Consider the following 10,999-nt stretch of genomic DNA (forward strand, 5'->3'; position numbering starts at 1 on the left):
ACTGGTAGGATAACCCTGAGTTGTGAGCCCAACTGTTCTAATATGCAGGATGAGACAGTGATCCTTGTCGGAGAGGGTTACACCATGTGCCACCTACTACACAAATAACTGGATAGGTTAGCCCAATAAGTGAAAAAGTCACCTGAATCAAAACAATGAGATATCATCTCACATCTGTTAGAATAGTTATCATCAACAAATCAAATGGCAAGTGCTGGCGAGGATGTGGAGAAAAAGGAACCCTCATACACTGCTGGTGGGAATGCAGACTGGTGCAGCCACTGTGAAGAACAGTATGGAGTTTCCTCAAAAAGTTAAAAATGTTACTCTCATTTGACCCAGAAATCCCACTTCCTGCACTATATCCCAAGAAACCAGAAACACCAATCAGAAAGGATATATGCACCCCAATGTTCATAGCAGCACAATTTACAATAGCTAAGATTTGGAAACAATCTAAGTGCCCATCAGCAGATGAGTGGGTTAAAAAGCTATGGTTCCTGGCCCTAACCGGTTTAACTCAATGGATACAGCGTTGGTCTGCGGACTGAAAGGTCCCAGGTTTGATATGGTCAAGGTCATGTACCTTGGTTGCCGGCACATCCCCAGTAGGTGTGCAGGAGGCAGCTGATCCATGTTTCTCTCTCATCGATGTTTCTAATTATCTAACCCTCTCTCTTCCTCTCTGTAAAAAAATCAATAAAATATATTTTTTTAAAAACTGGTACATCTACACAATGGAATACTACACCTCTATAAAAAAATAAAGAACTTTTACCATTTGCAAAAACATGGATGGAACTGGAGAGCATTATGCTAAGCAAAATAAGTCAGTAGGAGAAAGATAAATATCACATGATCTCACTCAACATAAACTGATGAACAATTGTGCTGTGAACCTAAAACTTCTATTTAAAAATTAAGTCTAATATGTCATACTTTCTACAAAAAAGGTTAAAAAAAATAAAGTCCATAAACTTGCAACTAGAAATTGAATAAGTTCTGGAGATCTAATGTACTGCATAGTGATTATAGTCAACAACACTGTATTATATACTTCAGAGTTGCTACGAGATTAGATCTTAAATATTCTTACCACAAAAAAAAATAATAATAAATCTGTGACACGATAAAGGTGTTAGTGATAATCTTTATGGCTATAGTGATAATCTTACTGATACCCACAAATCAAATAAATCCATTATATATGTACACCTTAAATTTACACAATATTATATACCAATTATATCCCAGGGTTTTGTTTTGTTTTTAAATAGCATTATTTTTTTTAACTGTCTCAAAATTCTGTGATTTTGTTTTTGAGATGATCAAAGAGAGAATTTTTAAAAATGTTTTTCACATTCTTGAAAACAAAAATTTGTATTCTAATCCCACACTCATATTCTACGACAGCTACCCTCTGTGCTTAGAGGACTAAAGATGAAAGGTGATGAGGGCTCCTCGCCGTGGAGCCCAAGAGAGAGCAAGAACCCACAGACCGCAGGACAGAGGGACCAGCACCCAGCGTGCAGAGGAAGCTGAAGAGGAGCAGAGACCCCCTGAGCAGGAGCCCAGCTGAGGAGGCGGGGACCGCACACGACGGGCGCGCCGCCCGATTGGCCGAGCGCCACGGAACCTGCGCGGCCCTCTGATTGGTTCGAGCGGCGACGCGCCCTCTTGGATGCCTCGCTCGGATTGGCCTGTTTCTCGGCGCAGACCTGGACGGTGGCCAGAGTTGGACAAGAGGCTCCTGTGCGGGATGGAGGGACGGACTTGGGCGGACATCTGAGCTGCACATCTACCGGCGGCTGGGATCCAGGGGTATGGCGGCCGCCTCTGTGATGTCCGTGCTCCTGGTGGCGACTGAGCGGACCCGGCGGCAGCGTGTCCCGAGCCCGCCGCTGCCGTTGCTGCCGCTGCGGCCGAGGTAACGGGTGTGTGTGTGTGGGGGGGGGGGGGGTGAAGGGCAGGGTGGTAAGGTTTCTGCCTGTGCTCTTTGGCCCCCCTTTAGCGATGAGAGATGCGCGGGTACCCGAGGGTGGGAGGGGAGGAGGAGGAGAGGAAAGAATCTGCAAGTCAGGGAGGTCTGCTTCCAATCCACCTGCGGGAGGGAGCCCTCCTACAGCCAGCCCTTCCCTTTCTTCCCCTCCCCACCGGCCACCCTCCAGCCTGCCCTTGGCCTCAGTTTCTCCTTTTACGAGGTGGGGGGAATGGCGCTGGGCCTGCCATCTTTTATGCGCATCGCGCCATGGGTTGATTGCCAACTTTAGCAATAAAAATACAGGATGCTCTTTAAAGTTACATTTCAGATGGACAGCGAATAATCTTTTAGCATAAATATGTCCCCGGTATAAAATGAAATTAAAATATAAAATAGTGTTCTTTGTCGGGAATTTAACCGGGCGTCCTCTTTTTGTACCTGGCAACCCCCGGCAAGAATGACACTTGGACGCATCCTAACCATTTGCAGAGGTGCCTTCCCTGTGTGGGGACTGTGGTGCTCATCCATGCTCTGGTGAAACCTGAGCCTTCAAAGGCCATTTCAGTTCTGCTGTCCTTCATCAGGGTGCAGTTCAAAGAAAGACTCCTGGGAATTCTTCCTCATTGTCGGAATGAATCTAGTTAACAAAAGCTACTTTACCGTTCAGAAGGGCCGTAGAGTTGTTTTATATTCAAGTTCCCCGCTGTGGCATTTACTTCATATTTTGGGGGAAGAAGTAACTGTATTAAACAGCCAAAGAATAGTTATTTACCGTATGATTTTGAAAATGTATATATTTATATATTAAATCACAATGACATAGCCTTTGGCTTTGATGCCAGTGGGGAAGGTTATATTCATATGTGTTGCAAGAGATCCATACATCACTGTAAAGGTAGGGCTAAAGTAGCATAGTGTATAGAAGCTGAAGCCCTGATTGTGGATTGGGACACACCTGGGTTCAAAGCCCCGCTCCAGCACTTTGAAGGCAGTAGGCAAATTATATAATCTCACTGGGCCTTAGTTACCCCTTCTTTACAATAAGGATGACAATTTCCACTTTATGGGATTGTTGTATTAAATCCTTGTCCATTGTCTGGGACATTAAATTCATTTTACCTGTTATTAGCCATTGTAATTGGACTTTTAATAAGTGTGAGTCTTTGACATAAATCATTAGGTAATCATTACATTTTTAAATTTAAGTTGAAAAAAGCCAAGCAATTAAGGATATTACGGATATCTTGAACTTCAGTGAAAAGAAGCATTCTGTCTAATAATAATTAAAGCAGATACTTTAGTCTATAATATAACAATTTTATCTATAAGCTGGGATAATATAAAAAATATTTATATATCTGTATCTTTCATTGCTCCTAATATATAATTTTATATAGTTTCATTTTTATTGTGTTTTATGTAAGTAGGAAGAAACATTACCAGCATCAAAAATGACAACAGGGTTATGGATGAAGTCAGAAAATGGGTGTAGAATCAGTGGCTGTTTTCAATGAGGTATACTGAGTATATTTTAAAAACTAGAGGCCAAGCTTTTAGAATTTTTATGTTTTTGTATATTGTTTTATATCTTCAGTGTGTACAGTGTTAATGTAGTTTACTTCTAAACTATTCCCTGCAATTCCTCTTGGGAACTTTTCTCTTTTTTTTGTCTCTCCAAAAAACTATAAAACATTTTCACCACCTAGAAAGAAATATGTAATTTTGAAGATTCAAGTTCTAATTTTTGCAGCCACTCTTTATTACCCAAGTGATCATAAACAAACCCCTTAACATATCTAGCCCTTGGTTTATTTGTAATATCATAACTAACAAAAACCTGTTCCCTCACCCCCAAGATTTATAAATGCTATCGGTGATTATTAGATATTATCCACCAGAGAAAACTTCAACCATATGAATCCAACTATATGTCTTCCTTGTGCCTACAACAAACCTCCTAGAAGAGCTGGAGAAACTGTACACTAGGAAGATTTGGTAAAAAAAAAAAAAAAAAAAAAAAAATAGTTCATGGTAGTCAACTTCACCTGGGCTTTCATTCTTCCATTTTATGCAACTGCTGTATCAAATCCTCTTCACTCTTTTCAAAACCCTGATATTTCCTACATGCCATTCTCAACAAATGATCTCAATGTTATTGAGAAAAATAGAATACCTGAGCTCAGCTTCCTGCCAGGAAATCTGCCCATCCAACTTCCATCAAAGTCTATGCTCTGACTGCTTTCCCTCTCCCCATCACAGGGATCTCATTACAACCAGGGTTTGACTGTTGGTATTGACCTTGATCACCTGGCTGATAATATTTGTGAGGATTCTGCACTGTAAAGTTGCTCTGAAAAATGAACCAGCCAGCTTTTTTTACTTTTTTTAGACTATATTTTTTAAGAAGTGACAAGATAAATACTCTTAGGCTGGGGTGCACGTTAGAGAGTTTGGGCTTGGGTAGTTAGTGAAGTAGTAACATGGTTTGTTTATATAAGCTTTTCGGCCCAGGATTCCTTACCTCTAGTGATGGTGTCTCCCTCAGCTTCCCTGCAGCAAGGAGTGCCCCTCTAACTGCAGAGCTGTATTTCCTGCATTCAAGGCAACAAGCCAGGGTCAACGGGCCCTTCTTGCACCAGCTGCTTGTCAAGTAACTTTAATTCAAACTAATCAATATGCCAGGTGGAATATTTTGGGGTGGCCTGCCCTGGGCCCCAACAAAGTTGTAGGCTTTGTTTAGATCAAGGCTGTATAGTCCCAGTTTCCTATTGAAAAGGTACTTATTTTTAAAGTGAATATACACTGAGTGGCCAGGTTATTATGATCTCTGAACGCATAATAATCTGGCCACTCAGTGTAGACTGACCACAGAGTTGGGATTTTAAAATAAGGTTTTTCCATGTATAAGAACTGCATTGTGGGTAGTTAGAAAGAAGCAGAGGATTTACTAGCCAGAGACTGGGGGCCACTATCTCCTGGTCCCTTGACATATCAAGATTTGTACGCTTTCCCTTATACGTAAGTTCACTGAGTGGTCAGAGTATTATGCGTTCAGGGATCATAATACTCTGGCCACTCAGTGTATATAGAACATCTTGCCTTGGAGCTGTAAACAGAGCTTGTTTACTATTTAGATGTTTTACACATAGAAGAATAATATAGGAAATGTTCATTTTGATGCTTTATCGTTAAGAAACACGATCCCAAGTTTGAAAAGGCACAAAAGTCTAATTTAAAATGAGACACTTAAAAGGATTCTATCATGCAGCAGTTTGATTAGTTGTAAATTTGGAAGTGATTCTGTGTTGTGCTGTATAAAAGCTGTTTGCAGACCAGAATTTTAAACTAAATATGAACAGTTCGGCAGTTAGCCATGTGCTTCGGAAATCATTTGATGGAGCCTTTATTTCTGCAACATAATAACTTAAAGCTTTGTACTTTTAGGTCCAAAAGGTAACTCTGGCTCTTGAATACTGTCTGGGGAAAACTTGTCATGTCTGCTATGTGGAATTGGTGTTCAAAAATGAAATGCAAAAATGCAGACTATCCCAGCACATACTGGTTATTGGTACTCCAGGGAGAACAGGAGACTTTAGAGGATATCTTTGTAAGTATTACCATGTTTTTCCTAGGGCATTTTTAAACCATAATATGTGGGATATGGTAAAGAAAAATAATTAGCCTAATTGTTTAAGCCAATTGCCATGCATGAATATCTAGAGGTGATACTAAGACTTTTTTAATATATTATTATTGATTTCAGAGAGGAAGGAAGAGGGGGAAAGAGAGAGAGAATCATTGATTGGATGCCTCCTGCATGCCCTACACTGGAAATTGATCCCGAAGCCCGGGTATGCCCTGACCGGGAATCAAACTGACTTTTTGTTCATAGGTCAGTGCTCAACCACTGAGCCTCGCCATCTGGCAAGACTTTTCTTTAATAGACTTTATTTTTTTCAGAATGGTGTTAGAGTTGCAGACACATTGAGACAACAGTACAGAAAGTTTCCATATACCCTGCACCCAATTATGCATATTAACATCTTGTATTAGTAGGGTACATTTGTTAAAATTAATAAACCAACATTGGCACATTATCTTGAACCAAAGTCCAGAGTTTATTCAGATTTCCTTGATTTTTACCTAATGTCTTTCTGTTCCAGGATCTCAGCTGGGTTGATTACCTTGACAGTTTTGAGGAGTATTGGTCTGATAATTTTAGAATGCCCTACATTTGAAATTTGCTATTTTTCTTTAAATATATTTTATTGGTTTTTTACAGAGAGGAGGGGGAAGGAGAGGGATAAAGAGTTAGAAATATCAATGAGAGAGAAACATCGATTCAGCTGCCTCCTGCACACACCCTACTGGAGATGTGCCGACTGGAATTGAACCTGGGACCCTTCAGTCCGCAGGCCAACACTCTATTGACTGAGCCAAACCGGTTAGGGCCTGATGTTTTTCTTAAGGATAGACTTGGGTTAGGGATTTTGGAGAGGAAGACCACAGAGTTAAAATGCCATTTTCTCATTACATCAAGGGTTTGATTTGGTATTGACCTTAATCACCTGGTTTAGGTATTATTTGTGAGGTTTCTCCACTGTAACATTCCTCTTCCCTGCCTGTTCCATACCATAATCTTTGGAAGGAAGGCTCTATGCACAACCCACACTTAGGTAAGACTTATTTTTTAATTTTTCAAAATGGATCAAGATGCTTGTTTTTGGATGAAGCAAATAAATACATTGAGCCAAGAGAGGAAAGATCAAATCCATGAGATTTACCAGAAATTCATTACAAGTATTGAGGTATGACATGGTTTTTCTGTAGCTGGCAGGTTGGGTTAATTGTTACAATATAGCTGTGAGGTGCTATATTGTCCCTTCCCCTGCTGAGAGTAAGTGTTTCCTACAATCTCTGTCTGACTCATTTCCGTAGTAAGACAGGGACGCTTGGTCTCAAACATTTTTTTCTCCAACTATTATTTATGAAAACTATTATACCTGCTTAATTAATGTGTCAACATAATTAATTATTGTCTCTTTTTAAGATTGTGCTGCTTTCTACCTGATGCCAGTCGATCTGTTGCAAGTCATCAGTTCATGAGATCCATTTCAAATTCTGCTGAAGAAGGAAGAATTGACCCTTAAAAGGTTCAACATTTTATAATAATTTTGAAAGAGGGTAATGTTATTCTAATTAATATATTTAAGAATTATAGCCAGGATTTTAAAAATATATTTGTATTGATTTCAGAGAGGAAGGGAGAATGAGAGGGAGAGATAGAACATCAGTGATGAAAGAGAATAATTGATCGGTTGCCTCCTGCACACCCCCCATTGGAGAGCAAGCCACAACCCTGGCATGTGCCCTGACTGGGAATCAGACCATGACCTCCTGGTTCACAGGTCAGTGCTCACCCACTGAGCAACACCAGCCGGCCTAGCCAGGACTTTTTTTTTTAAACCTCCTTATTTAAGCTCTTTGCTAAAATAGCAGAACCTAGTATCGTTTGTATGTATAGTATTTGTAATAAAACTAGCAGAGTAAACATAAGAAGGAAAATAATGGTACCAGATAGTAGAAAAACTAAGATTAACTTTTTAAGTCCAGGGTATTTTATTCTTAGATTAGACACAATAATATCTGTATTTAGGCGAAATTAACAGAATGAATTTCTAACTGGTCTCTTCCAATGGGAGGGATGAGAGAAATCAAATGGCTTTTTATTGTGACTTTGAGATGAACTCAGATTTTCCTCTAAAATACTGTAGGGAAGGAAATTGTATGTTCTTTGTGAGTTATGGGAGACCAGCAAGTACATAGGCTGTTCTCTTTTAGAACACGGGCAACTTTTTTTGTTTTGTTTTGTTTTGTTAATCCTCACCAGAGGATATTTTTTCATTGATTTTAGAGAGAATGGAAGGGAGAATGGACATCAGTTGATTGCCACCCTCTCCCCCACCAGGGCCCAGGATCAAGCTTGCAAACCAGGTAAAAGCCCTTGACTGAAATCGAACCCAGGACCCTTCAATCCTCGGGCCAGTGCTCTATCCACTGAGCCAAATTGGCTAGGGCGAGACTGGCTTCTGAGAAAAATATGTGTCAGGAATTTCAGTTTCTGATGTGATAAGAGGACTATTCCCCAATATTGCTGATTAAGACACTATTAATATCTAATTATTTCCTTAATAAATAGAAGCAGGATCTAGTTACAATGTAGCTGCGAAGTGTTGCATTGTCTTTGCACTCTGCTCAGAATAAAACTGTTTCCTTCCAAGCCCTGTGGCCTGGTGCTGTGGCCACTAGGATGTTTGGTCTCATACATGTTTCCCAGCTTAAATGCTGAATGGACTAAGGACTCTTTTATTTTTTAAATTTATCGTTATTGTTGAAAGTATTACAGATGTCCTGTTTGTCTGTCTGTCTGTTTGTTTGTTTGTTTTTCCCCATTGACCCCTTCTCTACCCAACCGCCCCTCCCAGGTCTTCACCATTCTTGTTTGTTTAACCAACGACTCTTGAGCATTAAAATCTGTTAATACTTTGCAGGTGGTAACAGAAAGAGACATTTTCAAAAAGGAATTGAGATAAGGGACAAACCACATTTTGATTACTATAACTTATTGGGAGTTCAGTTCCTTATTTAATTATAATATCTCCCAACAGTTAGTTTTGAGGGGAAAATTTTAAGTCACCTTTGTCAGCGCAAGCTATGTAGGGAGGATAAAGACGGAACTCCACAGCGAGCTTTATGCTGGCTGTGCAGTTCATGACTCTTCCGTGGCCCAGGAGAGTGCTCAGCGGTTGATTTTTAATCAGAATGTGTATATATGCTATCACGTCTCAGGCTCATGATTTTTATGTACAACTAGTATCTATGATTATAAACTATGATCTGCCCACTACTTGTGAAAACTATATTCTTAGTTAAGTATTTGCCATCTTCATTGAATTATTTGTTTTTATTCCGGTGAATTGCCATCATGTATTGCTTTTTAAGTGTGATTTCATTGGGCATACACCCTCGAAAATCAGATAAAGAATCAAGAAAAGAATCATATCACCTAGTAATGTGATAAGATGTATTTAAAATAGTACTTTTAGAAGATTCATTTTTGATCAGAACACAGAGAAAAAGCAAATGTGAAATAAAAAGTCTAGATTGTGGAATTTATACAGTTGATTTTTTTTTAAATCAATAATGTTATTAGATCTGGTTGTCTTAACTTGCACAAGTCTTTTTACATATTATTATCATCATCATTATTCTTATTTAGTCATGTTGTTCAACTCTGGTGCTTTCGTGGTTTTCTCAGCATTTCTGGTAGCGATTTTATTGACTCTGGCACAGGTCAGAGTCATTACATAAATTTATTTATATCTTGCTACTAATATAAAACTAACTTTGTTTAAAAAAATATAGTAATAGTTGATGAGAATAGGTGACAGGTGGGGCTCAGAAATGGCGTTGGCCTGATTTGGGGCATGCATTCATAAGTGAAACAATATGTTTGGATAAACAGTTAGTGTTTCCGTATTTGTTTTTCTCTTGTCCTGGTTATTTGATCCAGCCAACACATTTTAATTGGTTGAATTATGTGTATCAGAGTGGAGAGCTGTGATGGTAAACATATTTTAATCATTTGTGTTATAGTATATGAGGTGATCAGAAAACACTGATAAATATGGGTTACCACAGAAAAATGTTGGCGTTCCCCTCCCCCAAAAAACCCCCACATATACTGGAAAAGTTTTAAGTGCTGTATCAAGTCTGTCCAATAGCACTTTCTGCAGTGATGGAAATGTTCTCTGTGTGTCCAGCACAGCTATGATGGGCTGCATGTGGCTATTGAAATGTGGTTAATTCAACTGAGGACCTGCATTTTATTTACTTTTTAATTTTTTAATTTTAATTCATGTAAACTTAAATAGCCATATGTGGCTAGTGATTATTGCATTGGACAGCATATCCTAAATCAGTGTTTCCCAAAGTGTGGTACGCGTACCCCCAGGGGTACGGAAGAGTTTGGTGAGGGTACGCGTTGCACCGGCGTTTGGTGGGGATATGCACTGCACCGTGCTTAGCTGCGCCTAATTCTACGTTCTCATGAGTACGAGGGGTACTCAGCGTTACGAAAATTATAGAAGGGGTACACATATGTCAGAAGTTTGGGAAACACTGTCCTAAATGATAGTTAACAATCCAGAATTTATATTTGCAGTTTATTATAGTTCCAAATATGTACAAAGGGTTACATGACTGTTCTTTTTGTTTTGTCCCTGCTGTTGACATCTTCCCAGGCTGACACCTGCCCTTGGCCCACTTTGGTATGGGATTTAATTTCACTGCCCCAAACACAATACTGTCTTCTGTTTTATAAATAATAACACTCAGGATGTCTGATAGAATCTGCTCTTGCAGCCAGATGAATTCTTTGGTGCTAACTACAAAAGAAGACTTCTATTTTTCCCTAGATATTGTGATGAGCATCTAGTGCTCCAATTACAAGTACTCTGTATAATCTTGGCAAGTAAATAGCCACTGATGGTTAACAAGTAGCTCATATTGTTAGTAGTTCATGTAGGATTTGGTAAGTAATATTCACATGAATAACTTTTCTTCTCTTCAGAGTTGGCAGGAGGAGGAACATTTGGGAGGAAAGCTGTGGCCATGAGTATTGAAGATGAACATTCTTCACGACACTCAGACTTTCCACCACATTGTAGTAGAGGAAATTTTTTAAATTAAATTTATTGGAGTGACATTGGTTAATAAAATTATGTAGATTTCAAGTACACAAGTCTATGATATATCATCAGAATATCGCATTATGCACGATGGTTTGGTTCAGTGGATAGAGTATCTGTGAACTGAAGGGTCCCAGATTCAATTCCGATCAGGGCACATGCCCTGGTTGAGGACTTAATCCCCAGTAGAGGACATGCAGGAGGCAGCTAGCCAATGATTCTCTCTCATCATTCATTTTTCTATCTCTCCCTCCCTCTCTGAAATCAA

General features: G+C 39.3%; 1 long non-coding RNA gene across 3 annotated transcripts; it reads left to right on the top strand.

Annotated features, from left to right (window-relative positions):
* Window positions 1–1,416: 1,416 nt before the first annotated feature.
* LOC311617663 lies at window positions 1,417–10,778 on the top strand. Of its 3 annotated transcripts, XR_014794148.1 has the most exons (5): window positions 1,417–1,906; window positions 5,426–5,588; window positions 7,032–7,134; window positions 7,896–7,975; window positions 10,614–10,753. It is a non-coding gene; the product is annotated as an uncharacterized lncRNA (long non-coding RNA). The 3 variants fall into 3 exon arrangements; XR_014794147.1 differs by lacking the exon at window positions 7,896–7,975 and having other exon boundaries at window positions 10,614–10,778; XR_014794149.1 differs by lacking the exon at window positions 10,614–10,753 and having other exon boundaries at window positions 7,950–8,796.
* Window positions 10,779–10,999: the final 221 nt, after the last annotated feature.

The sequence above is a fragment of the Pipistrellus hanaki genome, assembly GCF_964339955.1.
Source record: "Pipistrellus hanaki genome assembly, chromosome: 2".
In the NCBI taxonomy this organism is placed as follows: Eukaryota; Metazoa; Chordata; class Mammalia; order Chiroptera; family Vespertilionidae; genus Pipistrellus; species Pipistrellus hanaki.